Here is an 11,042-nt window from a genome sequence, read left to right as displayed (position 1 = left end):
GGATTTTTTATCTGAAGGAAACTTTCTATTGCTGAAATGATCCTTATGATAAGTCCTACTAAATTTTAGGTTACAGACCACCAATTCAACCAATGAGCACTTGGAACGTACGCAAAAATAGTCCTACGTAGAAATTACCCCTGTTCCTCATAGTGCTGTGAAAAAAGTTCTCATCTTATTTTAAAAATTTAAACAGTTTCTGAAAGGAAAAACATTTCTGTACATTTTATAGGTGCATTTGGCTTCTTGTGATGTGAAGCCTAATCTCTATAATGATTTTTAAATATACCCCTATCTTGTGAAAACACTGGGATTTCCCATGCTATTTATAGACCCTTCACTTCCGGTGACCAGTACTGCACTGCAAGTCTGCTAACCCCACATGCCATTCTGAGGATTGTGAGCTGACATATGTAGAATCATGCTGATATATAGTCATCTGCAGGTTAAAGTTAAGGTAAAGTCCAGAGAAGCCATTGAATATTGTGAAATTAGCATAGAAGCCTATGGGAAGTGGAATTAGTGGTTTTTAGCCTGAAGATGAAGCCATGGCAAAATGAAAAGTTTCTTGAAATAGATTTAAACTACTTGAAGATCTTGTTAACTTTGCCATGAGAGGAATACACTACAAAAATCCTTCAAAATATGCATTTTTTTAAGTTATAGGTCCAAATTATGGAAAATTGGTCTTTTTGGCTGATTTTTATGTCCTATCTTGTAAAAAGTGTAGAAAATTCAGTAAAAATATCAAATATTAAACTTTGAGGGCTATATTTACCTAAATATGGTAGTAATAAGCACTTGAAATCAAGTTTTGTGTAGATTTGAGCAAAAATTAGGTTAGAAATGAGGAAAAACTCACTTTCATTACTGCGGTTAAGGCCATATAAGCATTCCCCTATGGCAACATGGAAAATCCATTATTGAGCACTTTTTTTGCTTTAGGTGCCCTTTACTGGTCATGTTTTAATGTGAAAACACTGTATTTACAAATTTAAAGCCAAATATATCACCTTTTGTGAAAATTTAAAGATTTAGGATGTTTGACATGTGATCAAGAAAAAGGGGGAGGCATGTCAGAAATAAATTTTTAAAAATAGACCAATTTCTCAGAAAATGATTACTTTTAAAACTATTTCTTCATTAATATTGTTAAAAAACAAGTTGTGATTGATATTTTTTTATTTGAAAAGTCAGAAAAAGTTCTTTGCAATTATTTAATGCATTTCAGTATGGTAGAATATTTTCACTTTTTTGCTCGCACAACTTGGTTACCCTATATTTAAAAATCAAATATTTAAAAAAGTGCTTGTCACATTTCACTGAAACTTTGCAAATGCATTCAGTATGTGTGTAGGAAGATACCTGTATAGTTATTTATTTTTTCTAAGACAAAAAGTGACTCTTTAGGTTACAGACCACCAATTCAACCAATGAGCACTTGGAACGTACGCAAAAATAGTCCTACGCAGAAATTACCCCTGTTCCTCATAGTGCTGTGAAAAAAGTTCTCATCTTATTTTAAAAATTTAAACAGTTTCTGAAAGGAAAAACATTTCTGTACATTTTATAGGTGCATTTGGCTTCTTGTGATGTGAAGCCTAATCTCTATAATGATTTTTAAATATACCCCTATCTTGTGAAAACACTGGGATTTCCCATGCTATTTATAGACCCTTCACTTCCGGTGACCAGTACTGCACTGCAAGTCTGCTAACCCCACATGCCATTCTGAGGATTGTGAGCTGACATATGTAGAATCATGCTGATATATAGTCATCTGCAGGTTAAAGTTAAGGTAAAGTCCAGAGAAGCCATTGAATATTGTGAAATTAGCATAGAAGCCTATGGGAAGTGGAATTAGTGGTTTTTAGCCTAAAGTCTGCACGAGTCAAAGTTGTTGGACAACTTTAAATTTATTGATCTTGAAAGGCAAAAAACAGTAGTTTTTCGCATATATCTCCAAAACCATTAGGTTTAGTCAAATTCTGACATAGGTAAAAGTGTTCAGCATGATGAGATCTATCTGTGTTCAAATTTTTATTTTAATCTGTTAAGCCATGTTCAAGTTGCCCTTTTTTGACTTTTTTTTTGCTGTTTTTAATGTTAATTCTTTCAAAAATCTTCTTCTCTGACACTACATGACCAATTGCAACCAAACTTGGAATGAATGTTCCTAGGGTTATCCTGCATAGAACCGATGTGGTGATTTTTGATCCGTCAAAAAAATATGGCTGCCGATACTAAAAATAGAACATATGGGTCATACAGTATTTTTTGCATATATCTTTAAAACCGTTGATATTTTTTATTTTATTTCTTTCCAAAATCTTCTCCTCTGACACTACTTGACCAACTGGAACCAAACTTGGTTTGAATGTTCCTTGGGGTATCCTGCATAGATATGATGTGGGAAGTTTTGATCTGTCGAAAAACATGGCTGCCGTTACTAAAAATAGAACATTGGGTTCAGACAGTAATTATTTGCATATTTTATCTCCAAAAACCGTTAAGTTTAGCCAAATTTTTCAATTGCTGAAATGATCCTAACTATAAGGCCTACAAAAGTTTGAGAGATCAAAGTTGTCAGATGACTCCTTGTAAGAGTTATTGCCCTTGAAAGGCGAAAACTTTGTTCTTTTTTTTTTTTTTTTTAGTTTTCAGCCAATAACTTGAAAACTATGATTAGTAGGAAGCAATTTTCAATTGCAGAGATGATCCTTATGATAAGTCCTACCAAAGTTTTCACGAGTCAAATTGTTGGACAACTCCTTGTTAAATTTATTGCCTTTGAAAGGCTAAATTTAACCTGGTGAGAGATTCAGGCTCCTGGAAGCATCTTGTTCTATTTTTGGTATGATTTTGAATTTTTTTATTGGTTTCCTTATGAAAATACATTTCTACATTTTCCCATCAGATTTTCATATTTTACATTTTTAAACTACGCAGACTTTTTGTATAGCGCTGGAACTCTGGCAGATGGGCTTCTGGAGCAGAGTTATGTTGCTACAAGATTGAAGTCATCACTACAGAAGTTTTATGGCCGTTATCATGAACTTGTGGATCGTTATGGTGTGTACGTCGGCGCCATGGAGACTGATTTGTTCAACGGGTCATGGTTTTCCTTCCCTCGTTTGTCTACCCCGGACTTGACTTTTTATGAGCACCTCGGCGGGTGTTTCTAGAAAAGCAGAGGACGCTTACCCTACCGGTGCACCTGGTCCATGCTCCCAGTTTTCAGTGGAGTCCGAGTTGCTCATTTACATTTGTTGCTTTGTATGTGTGGTTTTAGTTGCTTTATGTTCTTTGTTGTGTGTGTCTGTTTTCCGTGTCTGGTCTTTGTCCCTGGATTACATTCTTTTGATTACCGCTGTGACCTTGGTTCCCTTGATTACTCTTAGCTCACCTGGCCATAGGCCAAGTGAGTTATTGCCATCACTTGGTGTCTGTTGTCGTCATTAATAATTCTTCAAACATCTTCTACTCTGAAACTACTAATGGATTTGGATGAAACTTAAATAATTGTTCCTTAGAGTATCCTGCACAAAATAACTGTTTAAATTTTTGATCTGTTGAAAAACATGGCCGTGTTTCTAAAAATAGAACATAGGGGTCACACAGCAGTTTTTTGCACACATCCACAAAACCGTTAGTTTTAACCAATTCTGACATGGGATAAAAGTGTTCAGCATGATGATTTATCTGTGATCAAATTTTTGTGAAAATCTGTTGACCCATGCCAGAGTTATTATTCTTTTTGGATGTGTTTTGCTTTATTCTATTAAAAAATCTTCTCCTTACAATCTACTGTACAGAATTTAATGAAAGTTGGTATCACTATTTTTCTATGGTATTCTGCACAAAATGACCGTTTGGATTTTTGATAGGTGAAAAAAAACTTGGCCGCTGTTACTAAAAAGAGAACAAGGGATCGAAATAGTTTTTTTTTGCAAATAGCTCAAAAACCGTTGAATTTCGCAAAATTCTGATCGAGAGTAATAATTTTCACCATCAGTAGAAAAACCCAATCGGAACTCCTCAGCCTTTCTAATTGCATGAAAGAAAACCCCTGAAGCTTTTTTGTCCGAAATTTGACCGATCCGATTCTAAAACTATAGTTTTAATGATTGAAATATTTACCATTACTTTTTTTCTAAGCCCCTTGCTTTGCACCAAAATTCTTCACAGAGTTATTGTTCTTTATTTCTAGTGATATCTAACCAATTTTTTTAGCCCCACCTGGTGGATAGAACAACTAGAGTCGCGTATGACTACAATTCCGGCAATTTTTTTTAAATATATTCTTCTTTCTGCATTCGAGATTATTCCGACACAGTCGGTGTAGTTCCGCATTTTACCCTTTGATCTTAAAGACGTTCTTCCATGGAAATGCAAGTCGCTTGATCGCAATTCTGTTTCCAGATTGGCCAAATACTGACAACTTAGTGGCATTCGAAAAAAAAACTATCGAAAATCGAAATTGCGCGCCATGTTTTATTTCCTGAATGAAATGTAGAAAATTATAAGTGAAAAGAACACATTTTACTGCGCCGGCTATCTTTTTTTATGATAGTACTTGCTTTTTTTTTAGTGTAGCGGAAATTGCCGAGTGGTTCCGATTGAAGACGGACCTTCGCCGAAATTTTCAAAATTATTTGTTGGCTGTAGTAGGAGCTATTGCCCCTGAAACAGTTTTTTTTGGGGGGTCATTTTTCACGTGTACAAGTCTCTGAAACGAATTGCAACAAAATTTAATGAATTTTTCACGAGTAAAAAAACATGGCTGTCATTACTAAAAATATATATATATATTTTTTGCTAATTATGCCTCAACCATAGAAGAATAATGAAACTGAAAGCTACTTTAAAGATAAACATGATATTCTGAGTTGACTGGCAGAATTGAAATTAGTTTTTAGGCGCCCATTGGTGTTTTGAGTTGAATGGTGATGCCGAAAGATTGTTCTGGGCGGCCATTTTCCCGCTATTTTTAAACTTGCTTTGCATTCAACGATAATTGATTTATATAGTAAACATGGTCTCCTGATATGAATGGTGATGATGAAAATGTAGGATTGCCAAGTGCCACTTAGGTAAAAAATGTTGTATTCTGTTTTCGTAAAAAAAGTTAAGGTAGAAAAAAAATTAAAAATGAAAAGGAGATAAGAGGAATGGTGTGTACACATACAGAACATATTATAAACTGTCATCCAACATGTTAATGTATGTAATATATGTCTTCCATACGACAAATCAACATTTTACAGTTTACATTCGCAACATTCATGATGTAATGAGCAACTAAATGGATATCAAGACCCAGAAGCTTTTGTTTTATATTAATCCAGTATTAAAGATTCTCAGATTTAACATCCATCAGACAAAGACCATAATAAGAAAATAAGGACGATCAGTATTTTTTTTTTTTCGGAAAAGTTTAAACAAGGATTCAAAAATAACAAATGTGGCAGACTGTATTTCTACCAAACATACACAGACTACCACTAAACTTTATAACCAATTTAGATTTTATCTCCACCAGAGAAGAGACAAGAATATCAGACCGTCTGATTATGTCTCAATGTGGTTCTCCTACGGAATACTTCTTGACTATTTTGTGCTACCTTTATTTAAACACTTCGGAACATATGTACGCGACAGCTCGAAACTTTACTGTTTCTGAATGACTACAAATTTCCTGTGTACTTATGATATAACACGCATGTATACAAACATGTCCAGTCATGAACTAATAAAGGCAGTTGGAAATGAAAAAAAAAGACTATGCTATTCCACTTTGGGGCAAGGAGAACTTACTGCTGATATAAGAATGAATTCTTTATACTCATAAATTTAAATTTGCCCACTCTTATTTCATCTAGCGTATGGGATGTAAAATGGGGACAGTTCCTAGCCTTGAAATATGCGGCATACAAGCGTATGAACTACTAGTATTTAACGTTATAGTTCAGGGGCGTACCTAGGCCTAAATGATGTGTACTAAAAACAAATCCTTAGGGTCGCGTCCACCTCGGAGAGGTTTCATTACGACAAGGAGTCTGGTGGCTCTCACATTTTTACCATTTTCTGGCACTTCAATTGCTGTTAGTAAAAACATATTTCATGAGACTCATTTTGAATTTTGACTGATATATGGGTATATTAAGGCTCTAAATGAACTTAATGTTGTCTTGTCGATACACACAATTTCAATGACTGTGCCTATTTTTATCATCGATCCCTGTTTTCACCCATGGGTAGCCTGTAGCTGCGAACAACCAAGGTGAAAAATATAAATCCATGGCAAGAAACATGACGTGTTTTCAATGAGCGGTGGCTCTGCCGAAAATATAGCCTCACGACAAACAATTAACATTGTACGTAGTCCCAGCGAAATATTTGTACATGCTTTTTCAGATTATAATAGCAACTTCAAAGAAGGCTGAAGTAAAAAAAAAAGACTAACAGAGGGACCAGACAACCCTGACTTCGGACAGGCGTAAAAAGTAAATGCAACAGACAGGCTGACATACACCGGCGAAACCGAGAACGTGACTCGAAGGTCCTACGAAACAAACATACATCTTTCATGTTATATATATATATTCATTCAGGCGCGTAGCTGCCGTTTGGCAAAAAAGCTTTTGCCTGCACTTAATTTTTCCGTTTTTTTTTTTGAGATAAAATACATCCAGGAGAGGCATAAATGATGATTTAAAACGCTATCTCCGCGGAGCTTCGCCCCCGGACCCCCTACCAGGGCTCCGCCCAGGACCTGCTGGGGGCCTAAAACGGCCCCCAGACCCCCTGCCGTAATTTTGCCTACACTTCAATTTGGCCTCAGCTACGCGTCTGTCATTGATTATATCTGTATTGGACAATGATCCATCGGTTACATTTCTCTGTCTAATGAATGAGTTGATGCAATGGGGTAAGCATAGATTACATTATTATTAGATAGATCCATACCTGGTAGATGAACTTTTTCCCATTTTTCCGTCATTACACTGTATTTTTCACGGTAGTGTGTTTTACCGGTGCACCTGGTCCATAGTCTCAGTTTTTACTGGTAAAACACACTACTTTTTGTCGTCACTCAAAATTTCAGACTGATATATATTATGATAAGGTGGTGAAAACCCTTCTATTTCTTTTTGCCATTTTGAACTTTGTGCAATATACCTCATATAACTTAAAGAAAGTAAAGCAAGAAACGTACGCGGAATTCCGGTTTTGATATTGGATGACATTACATGAGAGTTTTTTGTAATAATATAACAGGGAGTATCACCACCCCTCCCCACCCCACCCCCATTCAAGCCCAAAGTACACTCCATGTTTTGGGTGAAGTCCTAAGTACAATTTTACTTTTTGGCAAAGTCCAAATTCCATGAAATTTGAAGTACAAAGTACCGCTGTTTTGAAATGTAAAAGTCCATGGATTTGTGTGCCTAAGTCCAAAGTACACTTTAAAAATGACCAAAATCCCAAGTCCAAAAAGGGTGGATGATAGCCTCATAATAGGAATGGAAATTATTGGCATAGAAAATATCATAATGTCAAAGAAATAACAACTCAAGCTGTAACAACCTAGATGAATTAGTATTTAAAATCAAAAGGTACCACCTTAGACTTGCATTCTACAAGTCAAGACTTATTTTTTGATGATTTTTCTATGTGTACGCAAGTGCGTTTTTTTTTGCGTATAGGGAGCCACGCCCTGTCTAAGTTGAAAAGTTCCCAAACAAGCACAACATATGCATCGAACGTTTCAGGACGATGGCTTTATTGTCTTTAATGGGTATTTGATCAGCTTCAAATTATTTAACATTGCCATTTAAGAACATGAACTAATCAAATTTACGTATACGTTCTCTAAGCTTATATTTAACAGTTTATAGGGACGAAAGGTTTGAAGCAACCAACCAACTAGATACAAAATCCTACATAAAAAAAAACAGAAAAAAGTTTTCAATACCTGCATAAAAAAAAGTTTCTACTTTCAAGAAAAGCAGAGGACGCTTACCCTACCGGTGCACCTGGTCCATAGTCTCAGTTTTTAGTGGAGTTGCTCATTTACTTTTGTTACTTTGTATGTAATATTTTGGTTATTTTGTATTCCTTGTTGTGTGCGTCTGTTTTCCTGGTCTGGTCTCTGCCCCTGGATTACATTATTTTGATTTCCACTAGAATCTTGGCTCCCTTGATCACTCTTACACTTTATACTGGTGGGATGGTTGATGGTCGGTCCGTGAAATATATTTATGACATTTGTATATGTATCACAAAACACATGCAGTTTTTAATATACTATCTAAATGAAATTCAATCATGATGTATAATATTGATTTGTTGTGACATGCATCATTAATTTGATCCTCTATCCTACATAATAACACCTAGATGAACTGTCCCGTACTACTATACATCGTGTACTAAGTTACAGCCCTAGATTAATCCTACGAGAAGGAATGACCCGGCCAGCGAAAGCTATATTTTTCATATAGCCTAGCTGGCCGAGTGGTCTAGGGCGCAGGATTTAGTGCAGGCGGTGTTGCCATAGATGTCACAGCGGTACGAGTTCGAGTCCCGCGGAGGGAACGACCAAAAATTTGCATCGCAAATTTGACAGTTCTAACATCGTTGGGAATTTTTCAGACCCTTCTATAAGTTTACGTTATCTTCCCTGTATCAATTTGATCCGATGGAGCAGTGTAGCGAATAGAGTCGTCACATTCTGAGACGTTGTATATATATATGTAGATTGATCATGCATAATTGATTATGGGATGGGCTTAAGCACGTTGGAGCAGCTCCTCGTCCAGTTCCCGTCTACAGACAAATCCATGTCTTGTTTGGACCAAGTAAACTTAAATGGTAGATTTTCTTCCAACCTTCTCAAAAAGATGGGGTGGGTGGGAGGATTTTATTTTTTATTCCTTACCAGATATTTGCTAGCCCAATTTTAGCTATATAATGTATAGATATGTTCTAAATCCATAGCAACATGAGTTTCAGAGAAGAAACATCATATTAGCTACCAAGAAATGAAAGATTTGTGTACTATAGTACCTAAATATCCCCGTAGTAGTATAGTATACGATTGAAATTATATTTTAATTGATTGATTGTCAAACAAAAATTCAAATACTTATATAAGTTTGAACTATATTTGCCTTTGATGTCCATATATGGATTCCACGTGAATTGGCTACGTTTAAAACTAAAAACAGGTTATAAAGATTAAACATTGACAAACAAATTAAAAACTAAATGAAACGAAACAAAACTAAGAAAACGAAATTTAAACTGGAATTTTGAATCACCAGAGAGGATGTGTAGTCCTAGTAGTAGTGAAAGCGCTGATCCCGTTGTAAATAATTAATCTTTTTGGAAATACCATCAGCGGATTATAAAGTCTTTAAAACACCTATAAATATCTCATGACCTCCGAGGTTCAACAACATCGGCGTTTTGATTTAATATATTCTTTCAGTTTTTTCCCGAATTTCGAAAGTCGATCATCTCCCCGAATCGTGAATCGTATTCGGTAGGAATATGGTACACCCCATGTGTAACCCGTACCAACTTTTCCCCGTACTTGCCTATTTCTTCATTATTACGTGATATTTAAAGCTGACAATTTGTAAACATTTACAAAATGATACGATGGCTAGACTAGAATCAATGATTTATAAATCATTTTTCGAAAATTTGATTTTCAGTTTTCAAAAGTACCGAAATGTGTAACCCAAAATTCCCGTAACCAAAATCAAAGTCCGGTATTTTTGTTATTTGTGCAATTTTATCATATATTTCACATAAGAACACCATAATATTATTAAAATATCCAAGGGCAATAGATCAAAATTGCAACAGAGACTTCTTTTTCATTCTTGATCAGATCGTATCCATTCTTTTTGGGTACGGGAGTTCGTGCTACAGTACGACATAGAATTTCAAACTCCGACATTTCTTTTTTTAAATCATTGCAATATAAGATCTTTCAAACTTATCCAAAGTCTTAAAATGAAGTTTTAATCTGTGATTGTTTCCCGAAAAGAAGAAAAATTCGGACAGAAAAGTGAGAAATAGTCAATTAATATTTTAGTGCGGTAACCTCCTACACATTTCGGGACTTTTGAGAACTTAAAATCGACTGATTTGAAAATATCACAAATGTTTTCAACTAATTTTATCTTCAATTGATTTAAAACGTCATTCAGAACTTTTGGACTAAGTTTTAGTATAAAATTCCTCTTAATAATAGAAAAATCGGCGATATAGTGATTTGTGTACGAGGAATGCTACTACCGACCACCCACTGACAAAGGCTCATCATTAGAACAGCTAAATGAAGCACTGAACAGAATAGATGGAAATTCATAAGTTTGGGGAGATTTTAATTTACGCCACATTGACTGGTAAATACCAGCAGTAATACCAGGCAAGCCAGTGATAAAACAGCATGTAACACTTATAATAAATGATCATTCACTTGTAGATTTACCAACACGAGGTAATAGTACACTCGACCTCATACTTATAAATGCACCAAACATGAAGAACAAACTGGAAGTAATGCCACCTATCAGGAATACAGACCATGACATTGTATTCACTGAATGTTCAATATCTCTGAAAAGATTAAAGAAATCTCCAAGAAACATACACCAATTTCATAAAGCTAACTGGGATAACATCATAAAAGACATTCAAGAAATAACAGAAAAAAAAAATAAAAACTAAATACGAAAACAGTAGCGTTAATGAGTTGTGGTCAATTTTCAAAGAAAATCTCATCAAAAGTATGGACACTAACATACCAAAAAAGACAATAACCCACAAAAAGAAATTGCCAAGGGTTACATACCAACTAGAAAGAAAGATCAATAAAACAAAACGTTTACATAGGAAATCTAAAACAAATTCAAAATTAAAAAAAAAACAGGTACAATCAGATGAAAAAATCACTGCAGTCAGACATTCCAACAGCATATTGGAATTATATTGAATGGTTGATAAATAGACTTACCTGTTGA

Source organism: Perna viridis, chromosome 10, assembly GCF_037379345.1.
Source record: "Perna viridis isolate PV_CMFRI_1.1 ecotype Kerala chromosome 10, ASM3737934v1, whole genome shotgun sequence".
Lineage (NCBI taxonomy): Eukaryota > Metazoa > Mollusca > Bivalvia > Mytilida > Mytilidae > Perna > Perna viridis.
This window is presented reverse-complemented; position numbering follows the sequence as displayed.